This window comes from Piliocolobus tephrosceles, chromosome 15 (genome assembly GCF_002776525.5).
Source record: "Piliocolobus tephrosceles isolate RC106 chromosome 15, ASM277652v3, whole genome shotgun sequence".
Taxonomy (NCBI): Eukaryota; Metazoa; Chordata; class Mammalia; order Primates; family Cercopithecidae; genus Piliocolobus; species Piliocolobus tephrosceles.
The window spans coordinates 64,243,772-64,271,406 of record NC_045448.1 but is presented as its reverse complement, the minus strand read 5'-3'; the positions used below and the strand labels follow the sequence as shown (position 1 = coordinate 64,271,406).

General features: G+C 40.0%; 1 long non-coding RNA gene across 3 annotated transcripts in view; it reads left to right on the top strand.

The window, feature by feature from the left end:
- Positions 1-27,635, top strand: part of LOC111550546 — a 201,806-nt gene that overhangs the window by 134,970 nt on the left and 39,201 nt on the right. The window contains exon 4 of one of the 3 annotated variants that reach the window (XR_002734087.2): positions 5,376-5,669. The exons of 1 other annotated variant lie outside the window; for it this stretch is intronic. This is a non-coding gene — a long non-coding RNA (uncharacterized LOC111550546). Of the gene's footprint in view, positions 1-5,302; positions 5,670-27,635 lie in introns of those variants that run through there. One more of the 3 variants, XR_002734088.2, reaches the window with a different exon arrangement.

The following is a 27,635-nucleotide window of genomic DNA, read 5'->3' as shown; positions in this document are numbered from 1 at the left end:
CATCAAAGGGCTAATATCCAGAACCTACAAAGAACTCAAACAAATTTACAAGAAAGAAACAAACAACCTCATCAAAAAGTGGGCAAAGGATATGAACAGACATTTCTCAAAAGAAGACATTCATACAGCCAACAGACACATGAATAAATGCTCATCATCACTGGCCATCAGAGAAATGCAAATCAAAACCACAATGAGATACCATCTCACACCAGTTAGAATGGCAATCATTAAAAAGTCAGGAAACAACAGGTGCTAGAGAGGATGTGGAGAAATAGGAACACTTTTACACTGTTGGTGGGATTGTAAACTAGTTCAACCATTATGGAAAACAGTATGGCGATTCCTCAAAGATCTAGAACTAGAAGTACCATATGACCCAGCCATCCCATTACTGAGTATATACCCAAAGGATTATAAATCATGCTGCTATAAAGACACATGCACATGTATGTTTATTGCAGCACTATTCACAATAGCAAAGACTTGGAATCAACCCAAATGTCCATCAGTGACAGACTGGATTAAGAAAATGTGGCACATATACACCATGGAATACTATGCAGCCATAAAAAAGGATGAGTTTGTGTCCTTTGTAGGGACATGGATGCAGCTGGAAACCATCATTCTTAGCAAACTATCGCAAGAACAGAAAACCAAACACTGCATGTTCTCACTCATAGGTGGGAACTGAACAATGAGATCACTTGGACTCGGGAAGGGGAACATCACACACCGGGGCCTATCATGGGGAGGGGGAAGGGGGGAGGGATGGCATTGGGAGTTATACCTGATGTAAATGATGAGTGGATGGGTGCTGACGAGTTGATGGGTGCAGCACACCAAAATGGCACAAGTATACATGTGTAACAAACCTTCACGTTATGCACATGTACCCTAGAACTTAAGGTATAATAATAATAATATATATATTAATTAATTAAATAAATAAAAATAAATAAATAAATAAATCAGTGTTTGAATTGTGAAAACAAAAGTTGTCAATGTAGGTTCTGCCTTGTATAAGGAAGCCTGTTAAAGAACTGTTTCTTTCTTCAGAGTTTTCTTTTTTTTTTTTTTTTGAGACGGAGTCTCGCTCTGTCGCTTGGGCTGGAGTGCAGTGGCCGGATCTCAGCTCACTGCAAGCTCCGCCTCCCGGGTTTATGCCATTCTCCTGCCTCAGCCTCCCGAGTAGCTGGGACTACAGGTGCCAGCCACCTCGCCTGGCTAGCTTTTTGTATTTTTTAGTAGAGACGGGGTTTCACCGTGTTAGCCAGGATGGTCTCGAACTCCTGACCTCGTGATCCGCCCGTCTCGGCCTCCCAAAGTGCTGGGATTACAGGCTTGAGCCACCGCGCCCGGCCGCTTCAGAGTTTTCTATTCAAATGTTCCTATTAACACTTGAAATATCAGATGAGGTATTACTTTGCTATTGACATTTCAGGCTCCAGGTTAATGACTATCTGTCAGGTATGGTAACATACTCAGAGAGCTGCTAGCTGTTTCTGACTAGGGGAATTTGGCTTAAAAATGTATAAGGTAGTTTAGATGCTCCATTCTTGGCATTCATTTCAGTGGGCTGTGTTAATATTTAGTTTCTTGTTCTGATGATTTTATTTCTCCTCTGTATTGTTTCTGTTTAACTGCCATATGAGTGACTGCCATCCCTGGCAGGAATTCCCAAAGAACAAGACAATATGTATATGCAGAGATCACAGGAATATTGTTTGTGTTCAGAAGTTCAGCTTTTATTTTTTCAGATATCACCTCAACCTAGGGGTCAATGGAAAGAGACACATTAGACTTATAATGTTATTTTCTATGTAGGAAAAAAAATCAATAGGGAGGGTAAGTGGAAATTTGGCAGAGCACCAGGTAAGCCATGGCAGCTCTTAATCATGCTACAAAACTAGCTAAGGCTTCTGCCTTGAGAATTGATTATTTTAAATTGAGGATAGTATATCTCAATTCTATTTAGCTTTTTGTTTTGTTTTTTGTTTGTCTGTTTGTTTGTCTTTTCGAGATGGAGTCTCACTCTGTCGCCTAGGCTGGAGTGCAATGGTGCAATCTCGGCTCACCGCAACCTCTGCCTCCCAGGATCGAGCAATTCTTCTGCCTCAGCCTCCCGAGTAGCTGGGACTACGGGCGCACACCGCCATGCCTGGCTAAAATTTTTGTATTTTAGTAGAGGTGGGGTTTCGCCATGTATCCAGGCTGGTCTCGAACTTCTGAGCTCAGGCAATCCACCCGCCTCAGCCTCCGAAAGTGCTAGGATTACAGGCGTGAGCCATCGTGCCAGGCCTATTTAGCAATTTTTAAACTAGGGCTTTATTTGTTGTTTTCTGGGGATTTTTTGTTCTTTAGTAATGATACAAATATTATAAAAGATTCAGAATACCAAAAAGAAGAAAAAGGTAAATTACCCATCTACCCCAGAGGCAACCACTGTTCATAGTTTCTTGGGTATCCAGGTACTTTCTGTGCATATATAAGTAGAGATAGATGATTGCTATATAAATACCAGTGTAATATAGGTAACATTCCACATCTTGTTTTTTTTCGCTCAGGAATGCTAATTTCTAAGGCTAATTAAGGTTAATTTCTGCATTTGATTTTCTTATAGCCTAGTATATGGTAAACTTTTATAAATTTTTATAACTTATAAACTTTTATAAATTATAAGCCTTGTGATTTATAAACTTTTATAAATATTTCATTATGCTCTGAAATACTTCATACACTCAGAAAGAATGTATGGGAACTTACATTCTCGGAAACAAGTTGTCTCTCACTGTCTCCACACAGCCCACCTGCCACGCATTTATTAAATCAAACTTGTTAATTGTGTTGAACAAATATTCTGTATCTGCCTAATTTTTGGTCACTTTGTCTATCAGTTTCTGACAAAGTGATGTTAAAATTTCTCACTATGATTGTCATGCCAGTTATTCTACGTTTCTACATCAAATCCATTCTCAGCCTTTCTCTACCCACCTCTTTTGCCATCTGATTTTCAGCTAGGTTTTGTTGGTGGGCTTGGTACCATCAAATCAGACAGCAGACAGAAAAATAAGTCAGGGGATTTAACCTCTCACTACTGTCACTTGCCCTGTCCCACATTCCCTCCCTGTACCACCCAGGTTCTGGATGCCATCCTCTATGGCTGTAACTCATTCTGAGTAGCCCCTCCTCCACATTCCCAGTTCTCTCTGGCTCCAGTAATACTGTCCCCACCTCTTGTACTCTCATGCCTGAGGGAGTAATGTCATGCCACTCTTGCTAGTTGTTTGGTCCCTCATAGTCCCTCTTGTTCCTTCAACCTATACCCCTCTGTAAATAGTCTGTTCATTACATTATCTTCAGTTAAAATCTCTTAAGCTTGGTAACTGTTTCCTTGTCAAGACTCTGACTAAATTTTCCAGATCTTCTTTTAAGTCTGTTCATTTTTGTTTGTAAATTTCAAGGCTATATTGGCAAGTACCCATATAATTATGATTAATGTATCTCCTTTGTGGATTTCTCCTTTTATATATTAATTGTTTTTTAAATATTACTTTATCTAATAGTAACTGATAAGCCAGTCTTCTTTTGGTTTGTATTTACCCAACATAGTTGAGTTTTTTTCATCTTTTGTTTTTCAACCTTTCTGTATTTTTTTGAAGTATTTTTTTGAAGCATCTTTTAGAAAGTTTACAGACTTCTACATAGCAAAAGAAATGATCAATAAAGTAAACAGGCAACCTACAGAATGGGAGAAAATATTTGCAAAGAATGCAGTCAACAAATGGCTAATATATAGAATCTACAAGGAACTCAAATAACTCAACAAGGAAAAAACAACCCCATTAAAAAGTGGGCAAAGAACATGAACAGACATTTCTCAAAAGAACACATACAAGTAGCCAACAAACAGGAAAAAAATGCTCTGCATCACTAATCATCAGAGAAATGCAAATTAACACCACCATGAATACCGTCGTACACCAGTCAGAATGGCTATTAATAAAAAGTTGAAAAGCAGCAGATGTTGGCAAGGATGTGGAAAAAAGGGAACACTTATACATTGTTGGTAAGAACATAAATTAGTAAAACCCCTAAGGAAAATAGTATGGAGATTTCTCAAATAACTGAAGATAGAACTACCCCTTGATCCAGCAATCTCATTACTGGCTATCTACCCAAAAGAAAAGAAATCATTATATAAAAAAGGTATTTGTGGGAGGGATTGCATTGGGGAGTTATACCTGATATAAATGATGAATTGATGGGTGCTGACGAGTTGATGGGTGCAGCACACCAACATGGCACAGATATACATACGTAACAAACCTGCATGTTATGCACATGTACCCTAGAACTTAAAGTATAATAAAAAAAAAAAAAGGTATTTGCACCCTTATGTTTATTGCAGCAATATTTACAATAAGATATGGAATCAACCTAAGTAGTGTCCATCAGTGGATGATTGGAGAAAGAAAATGTGAGATATATATATCATATATATCATATCATACATATATCATATATATGGGATAACTATTCATCATTTGATGTTTTAATATATATTTTTACCTCAAATGTATTTTCAGTGTCTCAGATACAATTTAATCTTAAGTCTTCAAAGGCCTCCTGAAATAAAAAAAAGAAGTACACTTTCTTTTTAAGCTTTTTTACTTTCTGGTAGTCAGTTTCCCCCACAGTCTTCAGTTTTACCCTTAGAATTCACAAACTCCATCAGACCATCTGTGCTCATGGACTTGGACCTCTCCAGAGGGAAGCCTCGGGCTCGCCTCCAGATGCACTGTGCCAGTATACCCACTGCTTGTGATACCCCAAATAGGACTATGTAGTAATTCGTCGCCATCATACCATAGTCCTGGAGCAACACCCCACTGTGAGCATCAACTTGGGCCAAGGATTCTTGGCCTTGCCCTGCTCTAAGAGGATATTGGACAAAATCTTGTACAGTTGAGCAGTCAGCTTAACATGGAATCACTAGGCAGGTGTTTCAGAGCAAACTCTCACTGACAGGTATACCATGAATCAGTCTTCCTTAGAAGACTGCATGACCAGAGCCTGGGACAACCTGTCCTGAGTTTGTTCCAGATGTATTCTCTTAAATGTTCATCTGACACAACTTTGCCACCCTTAATTCTTTTCCACCTTTAGTTTTTGGCAGCAGTCTCTGGCATTCAGGGATACCATGGCCTTAAAAAAACAGGTACTATAATCAGGATCAAGAACTGACGTTTCATATAGCAATCCTTGATGCTTCTCATGCCATCATTTTTCATGTTCACAGTGATTTGGCCTGACACCATCTTGCCATGTTGCTGCCTGAAGGTTTTAATTCTGGCCTGCTTCTTACACATCAGGTCAGCCAGTATATCTTTCAAATTCATGGAGGAAGCAGTGGCATGCTGGACAGCAAGAATACAAAAAGATGCATTCTTCATTCCCAAGAGCAAGGTGGCAACAGTGAGTAATGACGTTGCAGGTGAACTGCAGGATATGGTGGAGACAGGAGGTAAAGGAGCTGCCTCAGGAATAGGAACCACCACCACCTCTCCAGAGGTCATACCAATGCAGTGGACAAGGTTGAAAGGAGGCACTTCACAATATATTTATTTTATATTAACTGAGCTTCCAAATGTGGGCAGCCTAGTGCAGTACATGTAGCACTGAATTCCTAATAAAGTACTCCTAACGTCAGTTCTGCTACTGATTGGCTGTGTAGTAGTAAGTAAACTATTTGTTGTTTCTTTGCCTCCCTCAATCCTTTGGCCTTTAACTAGTAAAATATAAATGTAGCACAAGAGTTCTGGTCAGATGAGTCTTTAATATTTAATTTGAGGAATTCCTGGCTCCAGGGCCAGTTTTTATTTTCTAATGAAGTCCTCATGGGGCAGTGCATCAATACCATCTCCTCCTTCCTCCCTGTCCTCCCGTCGGCCCCACACTGCACACCCCAGCCTCTTCCAAACAAGGGTTTTTCTGTGACCCTATATAAAACGATAGCAACTAGAAACAAAATGGGTGGACAACTCATGCATTCTATTATTTTTGCATATTTATTTAAGAGCACTTACACTTCCTTTCAAAAGTTGGGCTCCCCCATCATAGAGATTACTTCTGAGGGCAATAAAGAGGTGTAAAATAATGACAAAAATGCCACAAAGATGATTAAATAGATTTGTGAGAAAAAAGTTAAGAACTAAGCCAGAGAATGAAAAACTTATGTGGGGTAGGGAAGAGCTTACTGCAATAGTGACTTTAATCCTTGCCCTCACTAAGGTCAGGACAATAAGAAAGTAATCATGAAGAAATTAATTATAAAGTAATCATGAAGGAATTAATTATATTAGATACAGGCAGAGAGGTCTATTAAGATATTAGAAAGAAAGTTGTCCTTTCTGTCCTGATCTGTTACAGCTTTCGCAGAGTCAGAGAAGTGGGCTATCCCTTCAGAGCTCAGCAAGTCCACCAGCTTCCCAGAGAAACGCTTACTAACCTGAGTCTTAAAAACGTCTCCTGAAGAAACATTATACTCTCCTTTAGTGTCTTATTTTGATGTCTTTTAATTCTTGCAGCAAGAACACATTAATGCCAAATAGAAACTCCTCTGCAGTTAAGCACATTTCCTCTTTCCTCTGGGAAGGAAGAACAGAAGATCACCAGCCTCCACTGCATGTGACATCCCTCACTAAATTCCTCTACCATGTCATTCTTTTTTTTTTGAGACGGAGTCTCGCTCTGTGGCCCAGGCTGGAGTGCAGTGGCCGGATCTCAGCTCACTGCAAGCTCCGCCTCCCGGGTTTACGCCATTCTCCTGCCTCAGCCTCCCGAGTAGCTGGGACTACAGGCGCCCGCCACCTCGCCCGGCTAGTTTTTTGTATTTTTTAGTAGAGACGGGGTTTCACGGTGTTAGCCAGGATGGTCTCGATCTCCTGACCTCGTGATCCGCCCGTCTCGGCCTCCCTAAGTGCTGGGATTACAGGCTTGAGCTACCGCGCCCGGCCTACCATGTCATTCTTTTCTTCCTTTATTTCCCTAGCCGTCACTGGGTCTAGGTCCCAAAACCTTAATTATTGTTCTTACCTCTCTGATTTTATGATGAATGGCAATCCTGACACCTCCTGACACTGAGAAGTAGAGAATTCTTGACTTTATCTTTGTATTAAAAATGTAAATGCAATGGAATGTATGAGCAGAAATAGGCTCTTTTTCTTCTGCAGATCACCAATTGCAAGATTCTTTTCATAAAAACAAGTGTATCATTTTTCTATTGGAAGTACTTTTTTTGTGAATCATGAAAAACTTAATCTCAAGCTCTGTAGCTGTCAGAGAAATGAATGGCTCTTCTATTTTGAAATGGCTGTCAACACATATGAGGACTGGGTAATGTTTCTTTTTGGTGAACTGTCAGGCTTCTCTTTATGAAACTGGCATGTTACAGGTAGCTAAAGTAGCTTCTCATTGTCAGGAATTGGTACAAGCAGTTGTTTCTCTACCCATGGCTTATAGTCCTCTTGCCTAAGGCTGAAGGGTATTCTGAGTTGCATCATACTTAATGCAGAGAATTGAACAAAATGCTGTTTTGCATTTATTTTCAAATTATTTTATTGAGGCAAAATTTGCATAACATAAAATTAACCACTTTAAGGTGAAAAACTCAGAGGCATTTAGTATATTCACAATATTTTGCAAGTACCATGTATATCAAATTCCAAAATATTTTATCACCCCATGAAGAAAATCCATACCCACTTACCACAAGGCCCTAGAAACCATCTATCTGCTTTCCATCTCTATGAATTTACCCATTCGGGATATTTCACGTAAATAGAATCATCCCATATGTGACCTTTGTGTCTGGCCTCTTTCCACTTAGCCTAACGTTTTCAAGGTTCATCCATGTCACAGCATTCTCTTTTTATGACTGAAAAATATTAAATTGCATGCATATACCACAAGTGGTTTATTCATTCATCTATTGATGGACACCTGGGTTGTTGCCACCTTTGACTATTATGAATTGTGCTGCTATGAACATTTGTGTACTATTATTTATTTGTTGTTTGTTAGTTTGTTTGTTTCGAGACAGAGTCTCACTCTGTCACCCAGGCTGGAGTGCAGTGGTGCAATCTCGGCTCACTGCAACCTCCGCCTCCCGGGTTCAAGCCATTCTCCTGCCTCAGCCTCCCGAGTAGCTGGGACTACAGATGCGTGCCACCACACCCAGCTAATTTTTTGTATTTTTAGTAGAGGTGGGGTTTCACTATATTACCCAGGATGGTCTTGATCTCCTGACCTCGTAATCCTCCTGCCTCAGCCTCCCAAAGTGCTGATATTTATTTGAATACCTGTTTTCAGTTCTTATGACTGGAATTGCTGGGTTGTATGGTAATTTTATGTTTTACCCTTTTAGGAATTGCCAAATTACTTTTCTATATTTATTTTTGAAAGAGAAAACCCACAGCATTAATGAAATGAACTTGAGGTATAGTTCCCTGAACCTGAGGAGGATTTTCTGAAGAATAAAAGGAAGGCCAGGTGCAGTGGCTTAAGCCTGTAATCCGAGCACTTTGTGAGGACAAGGTGGGTGAATCACCTGAGGTCAGGAGTTCGAGACCAGCCTGGCCAGCTGGCCAAGATGGTGAAACTCCATCTCTATTAAAAATATTTTTAAAAGTTAGCCAGGCATGGCTGTGGGCACCTGTAATCCCAGCTACTTGGGAGGCTCAGGCAGGAGAATCACTTGAACCTGGGAGGCAGAGGTTGCAGTGAGCCGAGATGGCACCACTGCACTCTAGCCTGGGCAACAAGAGCGAAACTCCGTCTTAAAAAAAAAAAAAGAATAAAAAGATACATACTTGTTGGCAGCAAAGATATTTTAGCTGACTGTCCTCTGCTCCTGGACAGATAGGACCAAAATATACTTGGAACAACAACAATGACCTACAATCTCTGTAAATAGCAGGGGAAGGAATCTCAAATTAGCCCCAGAACCCAGTTACGTTTTTGCCATGTTGTTTCTCTGAGATGCTTCAGTCAGTACAATCGATTGCCCTTTGGCTATGTTCCTACTATAATTAACCTCAAACCTAATGATGAGAATTAGTTTAAATGAAGAAGTCAATTCTGATGAGCTGTATTCTAAGGAAAACCCGAAAAACATTCTAAGGTTGGCAGAAGTCAGGTTTGTGCCCCTTTCTTCTTATCAGCTTAAGTATCTACCCTTTGAGTGTTTGACTAATGTTAGCAAATTAATTACCATTTAATTATGATGTTGAAAGACATCTACCTATTTTCCAGAAGCTGCTACTCTGTTATAGGTAAATTGGTATGAAGATTAATCTAATTTGCCTGTTGTAGAAATAGGCTGGACTTTAAAAAATTCATGCCTTATGTTCAGTTTTCAGAATGTTCCCATAAACATTGCCTTTTATGACATTGCTATTGAAGATGTAGCAGAGGCCTGAATGATACCCATCCTACAGTGCCAGTGAAAGGCTGCAGGAGACAATTCACCATTCCTATCCCTCTATGTTTGATAAAGCTGTGCTGGTCATAAAATGAACTTGTCTTGGTAAGGGAGGTACAGCCCTCAGAACCTGAGGAGGATTTTCTGAAGAATAAAAGGACCCAAAGGGGTGTGTATGGAATGGAGGTGTGCGATTGGATTAAAACTATAACAGGGTCAAAATAGAAACATTAGAAACAAAGACCTCCCTTTCTTGGAGGTTTTGTTCAAGTCAGTATAATTGAGATAATATGCCCACATAATGCACCCAGAAAATGAGCTCATCCATTGTGGATCCTGCCGTGTTATAATTCAGAATTACTCCTCAAAATTACAAAGCTGTTACAGTCTGAGTGGCAAGGTTGCCAGAGAATGAATCCTCAGAGAACCCTGGCTAGCCCAAGTCAGAGGAACCACTCCTTGGCTGCTAATCCACTGTGTCTATAATAGTTCCCTGACATTATGCTGCCTGAGTCACATGCTCTTGGAGAAGATGACATCAGGTTTAAGTAGAAAGGTCAAAGGAGGACAGGGAGGCAAGGCAAGTTGGTGCTAGGCAGATGAACCCTCAATCAGATGTCTTAGAAACAGATTAAGGTGAACACACTACAGGGGATCTCACTGTCTTCACACAGAAAATGACTTCTCCTTGAGGAGGGCTCACAAATTCCTGAGAGTAATGATTATGCCTGTGGAGAAACAAAATGTCCCTGAAGTGGAATTTTTGAACCCACTTATATATAATTGGTCATGGCAGACAGGAGAAAGTCTGACACTGCAGGCTTCAAACATATTCAGGAAGATGTGGTCATAGAACAGTTCATATTAAAACCTTAAGTCTCAATCTCTCCTTATCCCAGGTTGTCACTTTAAGGTATTAGGCTAGTTAGATCTCTAAAGTTTGATTAACATTTTTCAAGGACAGGATAAATTATTCTTGGTATGGGAGTTGATATTCCTCTTTCAGTAATTTATCTCCTTGAGCTATTACAAAACACTGAATATATTGTTACTTTTGATATTTTCAAAAAATCTTGGAAAATGCATCTGATGCAAATTGGTAACTCACAGCAGTGTTTTTGGATGATACCTGGGTTCACTGCCACATGAGCTGAGCCCAAGCTCCACATTATATTGTGGAGGTTGTCAGGCAATATCCTTTCAGCTGGCACACCAGGCCCTTCCTTTTCTCACCAGAGCAGAGAACAAGTTTTTGGTAAACGTGAAGGCTCATATGACTAATGAGACTTGGTTTGGCCCCTAATGAGATTCTAAGTCCCATTACACCAAAATAGAAATCAGAGCATCACATCAACCTTCAGAGCATCACATCAACCTTGTGAAAGCCCCAAGAACTATTCCCGTCTCTAATATAGGGAGAATGAATTGCACAACCTCAATTTTTAAAAAATCCTTAAATGTTTCCATACTCACCAAATCCTGCATTCTGATCCCAGCAGCAGTAGCAAGGGAATTTGTGGGAGGGCTCAGTTTCTCCAGTATCAACCCAAAAGGTCAGGAATGTGATTTAGCTGCCGTCAGGAAAGTACTATCAATTTATCACACATAAGGTTTACCTAACCCCTTAGAAGCTATCTCTGTGTTGTTTGTTTGTCTGTTCATTTTAAGAAATGTGTCGCCGGGCGCAGTGGCTCAAGCCTGTAATCCCAGCACTTTGGGAGGCCGAGACGGGCGGATCATGAGGTCAGGAGATCGAGACCATCCTGGCTAACACGGTGAAACCCTGTCTCTACTAAAAAATACAAAAAACTAGCTGGGCAAGGTGGCGGGCGCCTATAGTCCCAGCTACTCGGGTGGCTGAGGCAGGAGAATGGCGTAAACCCGGAAGGCGGAGCTTGCAGTGAGCCGAGATCCGGTCACTGCACTCCAGCCTGGGCGACGGAGCGAGACTCCGTCTCAAAAAAAAAAAAAAAAAAAAGAAATGTGTCTTGCTCTGTCACCCAGGCTGGAGCACAATGGCACCATCACAGCTCACTGCAGCCTCAACCTTCTGAGCTCAAGGGATCTTCCCACTTTAGCCTCCCAAGAAGCTAGGACAGTTGCACACCACCAGACCCAACTAATTTTGTTTTGTTTTGTTTTTTAGATAGATGGGGTCTCACTATGTTGTCCAGGCTGATCTTGAACTCCTGGGCTGAAGCAATCCTCCAACTTTGGCCTCCCAAAGTTCTGCGATAATAGGCATGAGCCACTGCACTTGGCCTAGAAGCTATTTCTGTAACCCATTTATTCCCAGATTCCCAGTCTATGACTACAATGGAAAGTATCCTTCCATTTCATACCAAAAATATTACAGTATTCTCTCCTACGAACCCACTTGCTGGAAATTCACCTCTCTCAAAGTGGTTTCAACTGTATGTGAAACTTTACTGGTGCTACCTTATATTTGCTCTAAAGCAGAGCTCTCCCATGCTTCCTCTCTCACTTTTTCAACTCATTGTTTTGACCTTCAGGAGAGCTCTGCTATCATGTTTTCATATCTACCCACTGATGCCCACTGTTATCCTGACTTCAGCCTCAGGAAAGATAAACTTTTTCCTTTGGTCCAAAGAAAACATCCTGATAATGATTCCTGCTTTTTGGTGGGGCTAGGATGAAGATGTAATACCTTTTGGGCCTAGGGGTTATTTACCTGGAGCTTCTTATCAAAATATGCTGGTTGTTTCCTTCTCTGAACTGCTGTTGTCCCTGTTGCCACTCTGACAAAAATAGAAGCTTGATGTTGTAGCTTCCCTGGGCACAGCTTACTCTCAGCATGAGCCTACCTTTTCATACCTCAAAGTCCAGGACCAAATAGATCCCTAATTCAGAGACAGGTGGAGGTCCCTCCTTCTACAGTCCATAGTTTTTGTTTATTTCTCACATGGGGATTATCCACTTCCAAGGATGACTGATAGTGGGAACATTCATTCTCTCAAAACAAAAAGCCTACTTCCACCCAGCCATTCAGCCCAACAGGTGCTCCTTGGCCCCAACAATACAATCTAAAAATGGTCTAATATTCACCTGTTTCCCAAAGTCAGGACTAGTGTCTTATCCATGGTCACTTTTTAAACATTTGTATTTTCTACCCTTATTATTTCTTAGTTACAGAGATCTCTTGGTCCATTAATTAGTACGTCAGTCAGGGTTTGGTATGGGTCTGGAAAGAGAGGGCATACTCCATGTGGGCAATTGAGAGTAGTCAAGGCACTATTTACAAGGCCTGAGCAGGGTTTGCAGAAATCAGCAATAGCACATAGTATCTGGAGTTTGCAACAATGTGGGGCTATTACTGCTCATAATTCTGAAATGGAAAGGGGAAGATGTGTTTACCAGAACTCACAAAGCATATGGAGAGAACTGTGTGACACAAGTGCTAGCTTTCAGTAGACAAACTCAGCCAACCTTGGGCACCCTGGTGGGGCGGAAGCTGGGGAATAAATACCCCGACCTCACTTTCCTCCATTTTCCACTCTTCTGCCACAGTGCTGCTCATCCCCACCCCACTCACCAAGCTCATCACTAAGCCAGAAGGTAAGGGTGCTTGTTGATGTGGTCAGTGTAGATCAGCCTCCTAGGGCCATAGCAGGGTAGAAAAGGACAAAAAGCAGCTCCGGAGGGGCAAAAGAAGTTACCTAATGAAATTTACTTTTGGGAAACTCAACCTTTTTTTCTCAATTTATTTCTTAAAAGTTGCAAGAAATCTTCTAGTGTTAGTGTAAGGATTCTACAATTAGATTCACCTCATTTTTGCCTCTTGATTTTAAAAGCTTTCACCATGTGCCCTCTAAATCATTGCTTTCACAAATCCAAGAGCTCTAATCATTTTTGTTGTTCCCTACTCAGCAGTAGCCCTTCATCGTCAAACTTTTTTGTTTTTTTGTTTTTTTTTTTTGAGACGGAGTCTCGCTTCGTCGCCCAGGCTGGAGTGCGGTGGCTGGATCTTGGCTCACTGCAAGCTCCGCCTCCCGGGTTTACGCCATTCTCCTGCCTCAGCCTCCTGAGTAGCTGGGACTACAGGCGCCGGCCACCTCGCCCGGCTAGTTTTTTTGTATTTTTTAGTAGAGACGGGATTTCACCGTATTTCACCGTGTTAGCCAGGATGGTCTCGATCTCCTGACCTCGTGATCCGCCAGTCTCGGCCTCCCAAAGAGCCACCGCGCCCGGCCTATCGTCTAACATTTTATTGTAACTCTCTGCTCCTGAATATCTTCAATAATTTCCTTAAGGTTCAGCAACTAAAACTGCATGCGTTATTCTAGAAGCATACATCCCAAGGTAAGAATGGAAAATATGCTAATTAAATCATAAGAACTTTCAGAACAATAAAAATTAAAATAAAATTTAAGGAAATAAGAAACGATAACAGTGTTAAGAATTGAAACAATTTAGAGGCAGTCAGGAATGATTAGGAATTAGCACCACATAGACCATAGACTTAAATTCATAGCAGGCCTTGGGGTAGAAGTTTCCATAAGTTTAATGTATTTCTGGTGGCTTGAAATTGATTCTGTTTATTGGGAATATTTTGCATAGCATAGTCCATGACTATATACAAAATGTGCATAAATCTAGCCCCCAAATAAAATGTCAAATGTGATAATAGCACCAAAGCCTGAAGGGGATGGGACTGAGGGTAAGAACGGAGAAGGGAAAAAGTGGTTAAATTTTCCATTCTTTTTTTTTCCAAGATGGAGTTTCAGTCTGTTACCCAGGCTAGAGTGCAGGGGCACAATCTTGGCTCACTGCAACCTCCGCCTCCAGGGTTCAAGTGATTCTCTGGCCTCAGCCTACCTAGTATCTGGGATTACAAGCATACATCACCACGTCTGGCTCTTTTTTTTTTTTTTTTTTTTTTTTGTACAGACAGGGTTTCACCATGTTGGCCAGGCTGGTCTTGAACTCCTGACCTCAAATGATCCGCCCCCCTTGGCCTCCCAAAGTGCTGGTATTACAGGCGTGAGCACCCGGCCAAATTTCCAATTCTGTTTAAGAATGGGTAGCTATTAATTTTTGATGTTGATGTAAAAATGTAGGCTTAAATATGTCAGGGCAACCATTAGCACTGTAAAGATGGGAATTAAAACTGTTTTAAATTTTACTTTTTATTGATATATAGTAGGTGTACATATTTTCAGGGTACATATAATTCGTAAAGATCAAATCAGCGTAATTAGAAGACCCATCACCTTAAATATTAGTCTTTGGCCAGGCGCATTGGCTTGCTCCTGTAATCCCAGCACTTTGGGAGGCCGAGGCGGGTGGATCACCTGAGGTCAGGAGTTCAAGACCAGCCTGGCAAACATGGTGAAACCCATCTCTACTAAAAATACAAAAATTAGCTGGGTGTGGTGGTATGTGCCTGTAATCCCAGTTACTCGGGAGGCTGAGGCAGGAGAATCACTTGAACTCAGGAGGCAGAGGTTGCAGTGAGCTGAGATCATGCCATGGCACTCCAGCCTGGGTAACAAGAGCAAAACTCCATCTCACAAAAAAAAAAAAAAAAAAATCATCTTTTCTTTATGCTAGAAACAATTGAATTATTCTCGTCTAATGATTTTGAAATATACTATAGATATTGTAAAATATGATCATCCTATTGATCTATCAAACGCTAGGTTTTATTTCTTCTATCATACAGTATATTTGTACCCATTAGTCTACCTCTCTTCACCCCCTCACCCCATGTTTCTGGTGCCCATGGTAACCACCAATCTATTCTCTATCTTCATGATAGTCACTTTTTAAGCTCCCACATATGAGTGAGAACAAGTGATATTTGTCTTTCTGTGCATGTCTTGTTTCACTTAATATAATGACCTCCAGTTCCATCCATATTGCTATATGTAACAGGATTTCATTCTTTATTGTGGCTGAATAATGTCCTGTTGTGTATATATAACACATTTTCTTTATCCATTCATACATTAATGGACACTTAGGTTGGTTCCATATTTTGGCTATTATGAATAGTGCTGCAATCAACTTGGAAATGCAGAAGTCTCTTTGATACGTTGATTTCATTTCTTTTGGATATATATATAAGTAGAAAAATTGCTGAATCATATGATAGCTCTACTTTTAGATTTTTGAGGAACTTCTATACAGTTTTCCATAGTGGTTGTACTAATTTACATTCCCACCAACAGTGTGTGAAGGTTCTCCTTTCTTCACATCCTTGTCAGCATCTGTTATTGCCTCTCTTTTTGACAAAAACCAATTTTAATTAGGGTGAGATATCTTGTTGTGATTTTGATTTGCATTTCTCTGGTGACTAGCAATGTTGAGCATTTTTTTCATATTATTATTGGTCATTTATATGTCTTCTTTTGAGAAAGTCTATTCAGATCTTTTGCCCATTTTTAAATTGGATTATTTGTTGTTTTGCTATTGAGTTGTTTGAGCTCCTTATATATCCTGGTTATTAATCCTTTGGCAGATGAGCAGTTTGCAAATATTTTCTTCTATTCTGTGGCTTGTCTGTTTACCTTGTTGCCTCCTTTGCTGTGCAGAAGGTTGATGTAATCTCATTTGTCTTTTGTTTTGGTTGCCTGTGATTTTGAGGTCTTACACCAAGAATTCTTTGCCAAGACCAATGTCCTGGAGCATTTCCCCAATGTTTTCTTCTAGTAGTTTCATAGTTTCAAGTCTTAAATTTAAGTCATCAATCTATTTTACTTGATTTTTGCATATAGTGAGAGATAGGGGTCTAGTTTCAGTCTTCTGCATATGGTTATCCAGGTTTTTCAGCAACTTTTATTGAAGAGACTATTCTTTCCCCATTGCATTTGCTTGGTGTCTGTGTTGAAATGAGTTGGCTGTAAATACGTGGATTTATATCAGGGTTTTCTATTCTGTTCCATTGGTCTGTGTGTCTGTTTTTATGTGAGTACCATGCTGGGTATCAAAACTTTTAAACACTGTATGTGGGAGAAAAAGAATAACAAAATTTTACCATTTAGAAAAAAATCAGTAAAGGAAAAAATGTCCAATGAGAAAGCATAATGAGTAGGAAACATAAATTACAATGACAGGCATACCACATTTGTCTTCGTTATGCATCTACAATTCATTTTTGACTCCTCTCTCACTTACCATGTCTGTGCAGTTGACTCACTTGATTTTTCCTTGGAAAAGGCTGTGTCTGACCCTTTCCATTCCCACTACCACTCCTCTAGTTCCCTGGAGCCTGTGCTAATTAAGTAGCTCTAGCACAGTGGTTGTTTTTCTTTTCTTTCTTTTTTTTTTTTTTTTTTTTTTTTTGAGACAGGGTCTCACTCTTGTCACCCAGGCTGCAGTACAGTGGCACGATCATGGCTCACTGCAGCCTTGACCTCCCCAGGCTCAGGTGATCCTCCCACTTCGGCCTCTCAAGTAGCTGGTACTACAGGTGTGCACCACCATGCCTGGCTAATTTTTGCATTTTTTTGTATGAGGTTTGGTCATATTGCCCAGGCTGGTCTCGAACTCCTGGGCTCAACCTATCTATCTGCCTCAGCCTCTCACCATGCTAGGATTACAAGTGTGAGCCACCATTCCCAGCCCACAGCATATTCTGCCTCGGCCTTACCCACAGCAATGAGCAATCTTCATAAAACATAATCTCACACCCCTGCTCAAAAGCCTTCAGGAGCTCCTTATTTCTCACCATCTACCCTCTTAGCTGGTTTTTGAGACCTTGTATAAGATGATCCCATTTAACTGTGTTTTGTCAATTCTTAGACGCATTTTTTTAAAAAGACCTTTGAAACATCTCTGAAATCAGAGTGCATGTTGTAGTCGATGGCAATCATGGTGTCTTAGATTCAATGGTTCTTTTCCCAGTTTGCCTTGGCTACAGGATACCTCTGTGCTAGAAAACAAGACTTCTCACTTTGTTATGCCATGACTCATTCTTTTATAGCTCCAAACTTTTATTTAGACATCTCCCTCTGGGTATCCCTCTTCCTCTGCCTCCATTAACATATCTCCCTGTAAAAATCAGCTCATCTTTAATAAGGCCCAGCTCAAAGGCCACCGCCTCAAAGAATACTTTATCCACCACCCTAGTGGGAACAACCATCCCTCTGAATCCTCTCAGTCCCTTCTTTCTAAGTCTAGCATCTGGTATCACATAGTTCTTTTTAGTTAAACACTTGCATCCAGATTCAGTCCTGCAAATTGCTTGAGAGGACAGCTAAAATTGTGACATTCTATGAAAGAACATGGGTTTGTTTCACGAGGACATTTTGAATAATTTCATTACAATCTGTGAAGTACTACCATTCCAGAACTCAGTGAGAATCCTGCTTTAACTGCCCTCTAGAGGTAGTACATTATCAGTGAGCCAGAGAGACCTACAACCACTGATGGGTGAAAGAGCGGCTGCTAACCAGCTGAGAAGGGGAACAGCTGAGAGTGTTTCTTCATCATCAGGACTCCCTAATTGGCCCTGTTTGTGGGAGGAGCTGTTGGAAAGGTCAAGCTCTGGGAAACAATGTTGCTTGGAGATTGCCAGCCCTCTCCACTTTGCTCAGATGAGTCACTGTGATGTCTTGGAAGGGTGGGGCCTAAGTAATCCCTCAGGAAATCCAGACTGGGCTGGAAGTCCAGGAACTCTGGGTCGTTTTTCCAGGGAGATATTGAGCATAACCCCATCCTGTCAGAGGGTGTAATCTGGGAAAAAAGGGCTACATGTCCACGTCATTGTCTGCAACAGGATTCTTCTCCATCACAGCTAATTTTAAACTCTCCCAAGCATACATCTTTACTGCAATACATTCACAAAATTTTATTCCCCCCTCCCTCTTTTTCTCAGTAAACTTCTGTGGCCACGAGAAGATAAAAGTCATCTCAGGTGCTGTCTTGCTAGCCAGGATATTCTGTGACTAAATTTTAAATGACTTGTGAAATTTTCTGCTTAGTTCTGCTTCCTAGGGCAAGTTCCATTTTCTCTAAGGGCCTCCCTTGTTACCTGCCTTGACTTTCTATAGGCATCCCCTCCAGCCTCAGTCTCTGCCAACAGAGGGATTAGACTCTAGAGGCTCCAGGTCCCTGCCAGCTTCAATATTCTAATATCTGCTTGATGCTCAATATAGCTTGCCTTCCAGGCACTGAGTTTATGCATTAATGAGTTTGAAGCTCATTTTCCTCTGAGGCAAATTGGTTGGCATGATGTGATCTGCGGATGTCCTTTGAAAGCTTTCCATAGGATGTGACTTCTCTCCACATCTTCACACCAGAAGACTTTGCCTTAAGGTCACAATTGTTGAGCTGATTTAACCACAAGAAATCGTGTTGTCTTAGAATTTTTTCCTCATTAAAAAAGTCAAGCACTTTGGGAGACCGAGGTGGCAGATCACCTGAGGTCAGGAGTTTGAGACCAGCCTGGCCAACATGGTGAAGCCCCATCTCTAATAAAAATACAAAAGTTAGCCAGGCATGGTGCTGCATGTCCGTAATCCCAGCTACTCAGGAGGCTGAGGCACGAGAATTGCTTGAACCCGGGAAGTGGAGGTTGCAGTAAGCCAAGATCGCGCCACTGTGCTCCAGACTGGGCGATAGGTGACAGAGCAAGACTCTATCTAAAAAAAAAAGTCATAGGCTGGGCATGGTGACTCACACCTGTAGTCCCAGAACTTTGGGAGGCCAAGGCAGGAGGATCACTTTTGAACTCAGGAGTTCAAGACCAGCCTGGGCAACATGGCAAAACCCCATCTCTACAAAAAATACAAAAATTAGCCTGGCATGGTGGTACACCCATGTAGTCCCTGCTACTCCAGAGGCTGAGGTGGGAGAATCACCTCAGTCCAGGAAGTCTAGGCTGCAGTGAGCCAAGATCACGCCACTGCACTCCAGCCTGGGTGACAGAGTGAGACCCTGTTTCAAAAGAAGGAATCATAAAGGTTTATTATAGAAAATATAGACATGATAGAAAATCATTAAAAAGGAAATAAGAATCACTTAAATGCAGCTTCTCAGAGGTAATACTATTAACACTATGGCAGGCAACACAACAATTTTTCTGTGTGTGTATAATCATATGATTTTTTAGTGTTTGATACAGAACTGGAATCACACTTTTCAAACTATTTTTTAGCCTGCTTTTCTCCTGTAATTACAAATGATTAACATTTCATTTGTTATTATGCAACAGTTCATAGACTGGACTCTGGATCTAGCCTATCTGAATTTGAATCTTGGCTCTGTCACTTACTCTGTGACCCTTGGGTGTGTCCTTTAACTGAAATAGTTTCTGCAAATTCCTCATCTGTAAAATGAGGATAATAATGGTTCCTGCTTCACAAAGTGTTGTGAATATTTAAGTGAGTCAACATTTGTCCAGTACTTAGAACAATGCTGTCAGGTAGTGTGGGCTTTATGGGGCCCACACTACTACAACTACTATAACTACTACTACTACTACTAGTACTACTACTACTACTACAACATTTTCTTCTACAACATCATTTTAAGACTGAATAGGATTACATTGTTTGGTTGTAGTGTAATGTATTTAGTCAAAGTTCCATTCTTGAATAGAGTGTTCTGCTTTTTTGGTATTATGAACAATACTGCAACAAATATCCCCTTCTGTAATAGGACAGACTATGTATCAGGTAGGGGAGGAATGCAGTGATGGGAGATGGAAGAACTATGTTTTGCCTTCTTTGTTTTGAACTTGGTGGAGAGGCAAATATTTTGATGTCTCACTTTTGCCTGGAAGGCTGCTACAGAGAAACCATTCAGACTTTCTGGCACCAGCCAGTCAAATATTTGGTGGTCCTTGCAAATTGAATCACCAGGATTCCTAATGTAAGATTCTGGTCAGAAAAGCATCCTTAACCACCCATGTCATATACTCCAGCTCTTTACCCAATTACTCAGTTGCTGCCATGGGTGTCTCAGCCATGTGGGCTCTGCTCCAAGGAAGCATTGGTGAGTACCCAGTGAACTGTAGTGGGTCCCTGGAGCCTCCTTTTCCAAGCTGGTGGAGATGAAGGTCCTGCTCTGCCTTCTCTTGGAGCTCTATTTCCGTGGTCCTCCCCCTCAATACTACTGGAGAGAAGGGGAAGGGACCCCTTCTGGTTTCTGGAGCCCTTCTGGTTTCTGTCCTTAGTTATGGGAATGGTTGTGATGCATTCTTGTAGAATGGGTGCAGTTATCTGTCTACAAACTGAGGAAATGATAGAAAAATTTCGTGGTTCCATGAAACAACTTTATACAACAAAGCTGTGCCATTGCAGACAAACACCGCCGAGAAGAAACCTTGCTGGGGGATCAGCAACTGAACAGATCACTTCCATGAAGATGTGCATGGGGGAGTGTGTCAAATGCCTAGTTCTTACAGTCTCTCAGGTGTCATTGACCAAACCACCTGCTTGGTTCTCAGCCCCTCCTAGCCAAAATTCATAACCTGACCACATCCTGGAAGACCCACAACTTCTAGATTTCTGCCTTTATTGTCTCTTAGGTCCACTGGAAGGATCTACCCACGTGCTACCCACTGTGGAGTTCTAGATAAATACCACTCCCTAGAGAATTCCCTTAATACATGGAGGTGGGAGAGCTGTCCCCCAGCCTCAACCATCTCCAGTCAACTGGTCATTTAACCTTGTGCCAGGGGGGTCTTTGTTTCTACCAAGTGAGTGGATATTCTTTTAGAATACAAGGATGAGACCACTGACACTAGATAAAAACAATTGTGAAATAAGCAAAACTAGTCTATACTTTTAGAAATCAGGATAATGGTTACCCTTAGTGGAAAGGTCAAGCTCTGGGAAACCATGTTGCTGGAAGAGGGTACAAGGGAGGCTTCTAGGGGGTGGATAACATTTTGGGTTTTGACCAGGATGCTGGTTACATGGGTGTGTTCAGTTTGTGAAAGTTCAATGAACTGTACACTCATGACAAGTATACTTTTTTCAATTAAAAAATTTTAAGTAGGAGATATTGATAAACCAGAGTAAATGCATTAAAATAAAGAGCCCAAGGAGATCCACCTCTCTTAAGACTAGCGGCTGTTTCCTAGTAGGGCTACCAGATTTAGCAAATAAAAATACAAGACAGGCAGTTAAATTTGAACTTCAGGTAAACAATGAATAATTTTTAGTTTAACTATGTTTCATGCAATATATGGGACATGTTTATGCTAAAAAAGTATTCATTGCTTACCTGAAATTCAAATTTAACTGGTTGTCCTGCATGGCAGGATTTGATCTAGCAATTCTTATCTTACATCTTCTAAATATGTCTCATCATCAATATAACAAAGTAAAAAAAGGATGTCTATTGGATGATATATATGAAGGATATATAGCCTTGGAAGGGAATACTAAAATCTGTAAATAAAATATAGGAGACAAAGAAACGAGAAAATAAATGTTTTAATTTTCTGTTTTATCCATTCCTTATTCATTTCATATTTCTCTTCTGTTGTTCCTTGTTTTCTCATTCCCACATTCATGTCAATGAAAATAAGGGAAATAAGATAAGTAAAAGAAATAAGATAACGCCACATACTTCACACTTTCATTTAGTCAGTTTGAATTCACAACTCCGTTGGTCAATGTTTCTGAAAATATTGTTCCTGTATTTGTCTGTGTTTTTGTTTCTTATTTTTGACTGAACTATTTCCTCCCTATTTCACTGTCTTTCAGAACTTGGCCTGCAACCTTTGACCAGATGGAAGTTGAACCCTTCTCAATCTAATCAGTGTTTTTTATCTTTAGGTTTCATAGGCTAAATGTGAAAAATCTATTTGTTGTTGATCTCAGAAAGGCTACGTTTTCCTCTCCAACAATGTTAACTTGTACACACCTGCTACATTTCAACTGTGTTTCTTAAACAAATATGAACTGAAGTCAGAATTCCATTTCATTTCCTTTTTTATGCTTCCTACTCTCAAAGATGAAGAAATTCTGGTACAAATTATTTGGTACAACTAGGCTCTATCAGTACATGGAATTGAATCCCCAAGATTTTGTGCTTTGATACATTTTCAGTATATATTGATGGGTGGTAATAAAATAAAATTATTTCCTGCTTGAAAAGGCTCCTAAATTGTGACTTTGTCACCAAGAATGTCATCCACTTTATTCAGAGTAAAACACTCAATAATTATTTTTATTTTTTTTCATTTAAACAATAAATACATGTCCTACAATACTTGAGGAGATGAGGAAGGGGAAAAGAGGGAAGCTGCATCAACATCAAAGAAATATTATAAGGTGCCTCTCAACAACCCATATTTGGAATCCTAACCATTTAAAGGCTAACCATCCTAGTCTTTTCAAGTTAGTAGTTTTCTGCAATATTGTCAACTAAAAGTATATTTTTTGGTTGAGTTACTTCACCAATCATTGATCTACTCTAAATGACTTCAGACAATATTTTTCCTTTATTATCTTAGACACAATTGATTAAATCAACTGATTATCTTGCCATGGAGACAACTCTTTTTCTATACCATAAAAGAGACATATTTAACCTTAAACCCTGTGTTCATAACTTTTGCTGTGAGAATACAGTAGAGAAGAGGAGGGAAGAATGATAAAGGTTTAATATGTGCAGAGAAGAATTTAAAAATATACAAAGACAAATTAGTATGAAAGCATTATAAATAAGGTAGAAAAACAACATTAATTTTCATGAAACAGTATTAGCAGAAATACTTAAATCAAGTAGCTCTGGATTTTTCAGAACACTCCATAAGCATTAGTGAATGGTCTGTTAATCAATAAATGATGTATACAATTGCAGAGTCCTTAACAACTCTAACAAGTATTTTCAACTCTAGTATTCTACAGCAAATGCTATAATGACTTTAGCAGCTAAATGAGCTCCCAGGAATGTGCTGGGTTGTTAGCAATGACTTATCAATTACTTGCCCTTGTAGTCTCTAGCATTCCTAACGTTCAAAGATCTCCAAAATCTGCTCCCTCCTACTTGTTCAACCTTATTTTCCACAACCCGCCTTGGGGGTCTGTTCTGATCAGGTCTTATTGGTTTCTAATCTCTGTACTCCTGGGGCTGCCAGAATAGTACCTTTCCTACTTCCTCCCTGTGCCCTCAAATCCTCCCCACTGTTCAGGCCTAGCTCCATTCAACTCCCACCACCTCCATTAGATTATATCTGCCTACTGTAGTCTATAGCCATCTTTTCTTTTGGTTGGTTATATTATTAAATTACTGTCTGTACCACTAATATGGTATTTTATTATACATACCAGCTTATACCGTCTTCTGCACTGTTTCCTTGAAGAGTTACTTAATATTCATGGGTATATGAACATACTTTTGTAACTATAAAACATCCTACCAATGTAAAGTTTATTCCATAGATTATAGTCCCCTTGTGCATACATTTTTATATGACATCTAGGAGAGCAGTGTATACTCCAATTAATATTTTCTGATGAGTGAATGCATGGAAGACCACTGGAATTGGAGCTAAACCACCAGAGTTTGCATTTGCCACTTGTCCCCTCTCTGACTTTGAACTAGTTATTTAATCTCCATACCTCAGTTTTTTTTTCTGTAGAATGGGGATAATAATGGTATCTATCTCATAAAGTTGAGAATTAAATGAATTTATACATTTTAAGTGCCTAAAACAGCTTGCTTAGCACATAGCCAGTGCTCTATAAATGTTGGTTGAATGAATGAATGAGACAGAATGAATTTCATTAAAATCTAGAAACAGCAATGTTTTATTTTATTATCCCTGGAACAGTGATTATAAAATAACACATAATACATAAGAATATTCCATCCTGGCTAACACGGTGAAACCCCATCTCCACTAAAAAAATACAAAAAACTAGCCAGGTGAGGTGGTGGGCGCCTGTAGTCCCAGCTACTTGGGAGGCTGAGGCAGGAGAATGGCCTAAACCTGGGAGGCGGAGCTTACAGTGAGCTGAGATCGGCCACTGCACTCTAGCCTGGGCGACAGAGCGAGACTCCGTCTCGGAAAAAAAAAAAAAAAAAAAAAAAAAGAATATCAAAGGAAATCAGTATATCTGTTTGAGGTATAAGCCATTATGTATATATTTATTCTTAGAGATATTTTTCAGAAGGAAGTTTATATTCTGTATTTACCTAATTTGTACTTTTTAAATTTCAAAAATCATTTCAGGTGTATCTAAAAGAGATTTTAATACAATCACTTTTCTAAACATCACATTACTTTTAGATCTGAATAAATAATGATTGCTGAATATTCTTGACCTTGGTTTACACTATTTAGAAGATGACACTTAAAAGCAGCAATTAATTCCGGACAATTTGCTCTTGATATCTGTGTTGAACTACTTTTGCATATATATATATATATATATTTTTTTTTTTTTTTTTTTGAGACGGAGTCCTGCTCTGTCGCCCAGGCTGGAGTACAGTGGCCGGATCTCAGCTCACTGCAAGCTCCGCCTCCCGGGTTTACGCCATTCTTCTGCCTCAGCCTCCGGAGTAGCTGGGACTACAGGCGCCCGCCACCTCGCCCGGCTGGTTTTTTTTTTTTGTATTTTTAGTAGAGACGGGGTTTCACCATGTTAGCCAGCATGGTCTCGATCTCCTGACCTCGTGATCCGCCCGTCTCGGCCTCCCAAAGTGCTGGGATTACAGGCTTGAGCCACCGCGCCCGGCCTTTACTTTTGCATATATTATGGGTAAATTTTGATGTAGAAGTTGACAGTAATAACTTCATGATGAACTTCTTGAAAATTATATTCTTCTAAAATTTTACCAAAACATTTAGCTTGCCTAAGTTAATTTAACAAGTTAAATGTTTTCATTTTTACCATTCCAATTTCTCTCATACACACACAGAATGTGAAAAAGATTTCCTGTAATAATGATTTACACATACATCAGCTTTAAATCATGTCGTGATTTTTTTGTTGTTGCTCTGTAGAGCCATCTGCTGGTCAATGGTGTGTTTTATATACTTATATTTAAGTTTTCTCTGTGTAATGTAAGGCTCTAACAAAATCATGCACTCCCAGTAAGAGTAGAGCTAGAAATCTGTGGCTCAAACAAAACTTGAAGAAAGTGTCCTTCCCAGAATAAATATTGAGAGTAACTTGTAATAGTATAATGGAGAAAATAATCATTTATAGACAATGAGTAGGTCCTAGATTTTGGATAATTGTTTCACTCATTCAGTAAATATTTGTAAGCTTCTTCTTGCTAATAGAATAGAAAAATACACACACACACACTTTGTGGTATATAATTTTTTAAAATCTTGTATAGATCATACCTTTCTACTTATTAAAGTTAATAAAATAAACCAAAACATTTTTATTCTCCTTTCATATGGCAATTAAATTTTTTTTATCACTTATATTTAGCATTCCTCCTTCAGCATCAGTATGAACGTACAGCCTTTTACAGTCTCAGCTGGTTTCAATTACTCATTATTATTGATATTACTACTTCTTTTTCATTTTTTCTTTTTTTGAGATGGAGTTTCGCTTTTGTTGCCCAGGCTGGAATGCAGTGGCACAATCTTGGTTCACTGCAACCTCTGCCCCCCAGGTTCAAGCGATTCTTTCACCTCAGCCTCCTGAGTAGCTGGGATTACAGGTGCCCACCACCATGCCTGGCTAATTTTTGTGTTTTTAGTGGAGATGGGGTTTCAACTTGTTGGCCAGGCTGGTCTCCAACTCCTGACCTCAAGTGATCTGCCCGCCTCAGCCTCCCAAAGTGTTGGGATTATAGGCATGAGCCACTGCACCCAGCCTACTACTTCTTTTCTGATACACAAATGTTCATAACCTGTTCAGGGGAGGCCCCCTTATATAGTGCCTTCTGTCCTCCAAGCACTTCTATCCTTGTATCCTATCCAAACATCCTGATGTGTCAGATCCAACATAATTTTTTCCTGCCCTCAAACTATGGAGTAAACCATCCTCCGAATTTCCTGGTTCATATTAGCGGATAATAGTATTAGAGACTAAAAGCTGGATGCTAAGGTGCCCACATGAGATTTAGTTGAGAGCAAAAATGCTATCATCGATGTTATTGTTGCTTATAACAGAGCTAGATAAATATATGTTTTAAGGTTATGCATGTACATTGATTTTTTTCCCACTGATACACATTTGTATTACATTTCCCTATCCTACTTTTCTTGAATTATGTGGGATTTTTTCCTATCACCATGGCATTCTGCTGTGTAATTTAATGTGCCACCTTTGGTAGATGTTTATATTAATTCCAATCTTTTGCTTTTAACAACTATGCAATGGAATCATTACAGGTAAACTTTACATATATTCATAATTATTACCTCAGAGGAATCTGCTTGAAGTTTTTTGTGGATTTTTGTTTGTTTGTTTGTTTGTTTGTTTTGTTTTGTTTTGTTTTTTTGAGACAGGATCTCACTCTGTCACCCAGGCTGGAGTGAAGTGACACGAACATGGTTCACTGTAGCCTCTGCCTCCTGGGCTCAAATGATCCTCCCACCTCAGCCTCCTATAAGCATGCCCCTGCCACACCTGCCTTGTTTTTGCATTTTTCATAGAGAGGAGATCTTGCCATGTTGCCCAGGCTGGTCTCAAACTCCTGGGCTCAAGCAATCTGCCCATTTCAGCCTCCCAAAGTACTGGGATTACAGGCATGGGTCACGGCTCCTGGCCTGCTCCTGATATATACAAGAAGGCAAGTTTTTGATGTTACTGCTGAACTACAGAAGGCCAGGATGTTCCTAAGTGGGACTTACTGGGATGGTGTGAAAAAAGCACAGAATCAGGAGTTAAATAGGGATTAAATATCTAGCTCTACATAAATCACTTAACTTCATTGTGTCTCAGTTTCCTCATTTGTAAAAGTATGATAATGATAATTAGACTTTCCAGTTGAATTTAACAGTTTTAAATAAGGTTTTACAATAATTTCTCTCCAATCTACTTCACAGGAAATTGTTTTACAGGTTAATTAAAATAACCTGTTAGAAGTGCTTTGAACAGGGTAGAATAGACTGGAAGAGACAGATGGTTCACCTCATGACTGTCCTTTGTGCATGGGTCCACTTAGCCGTAGCTGCTTGGTTTCTCCTCATGCCCTCATTCTTGACCTCTTTAAACACTCATTCAGGGGTATCCACCACCATCTGAATATAAAGGTGATA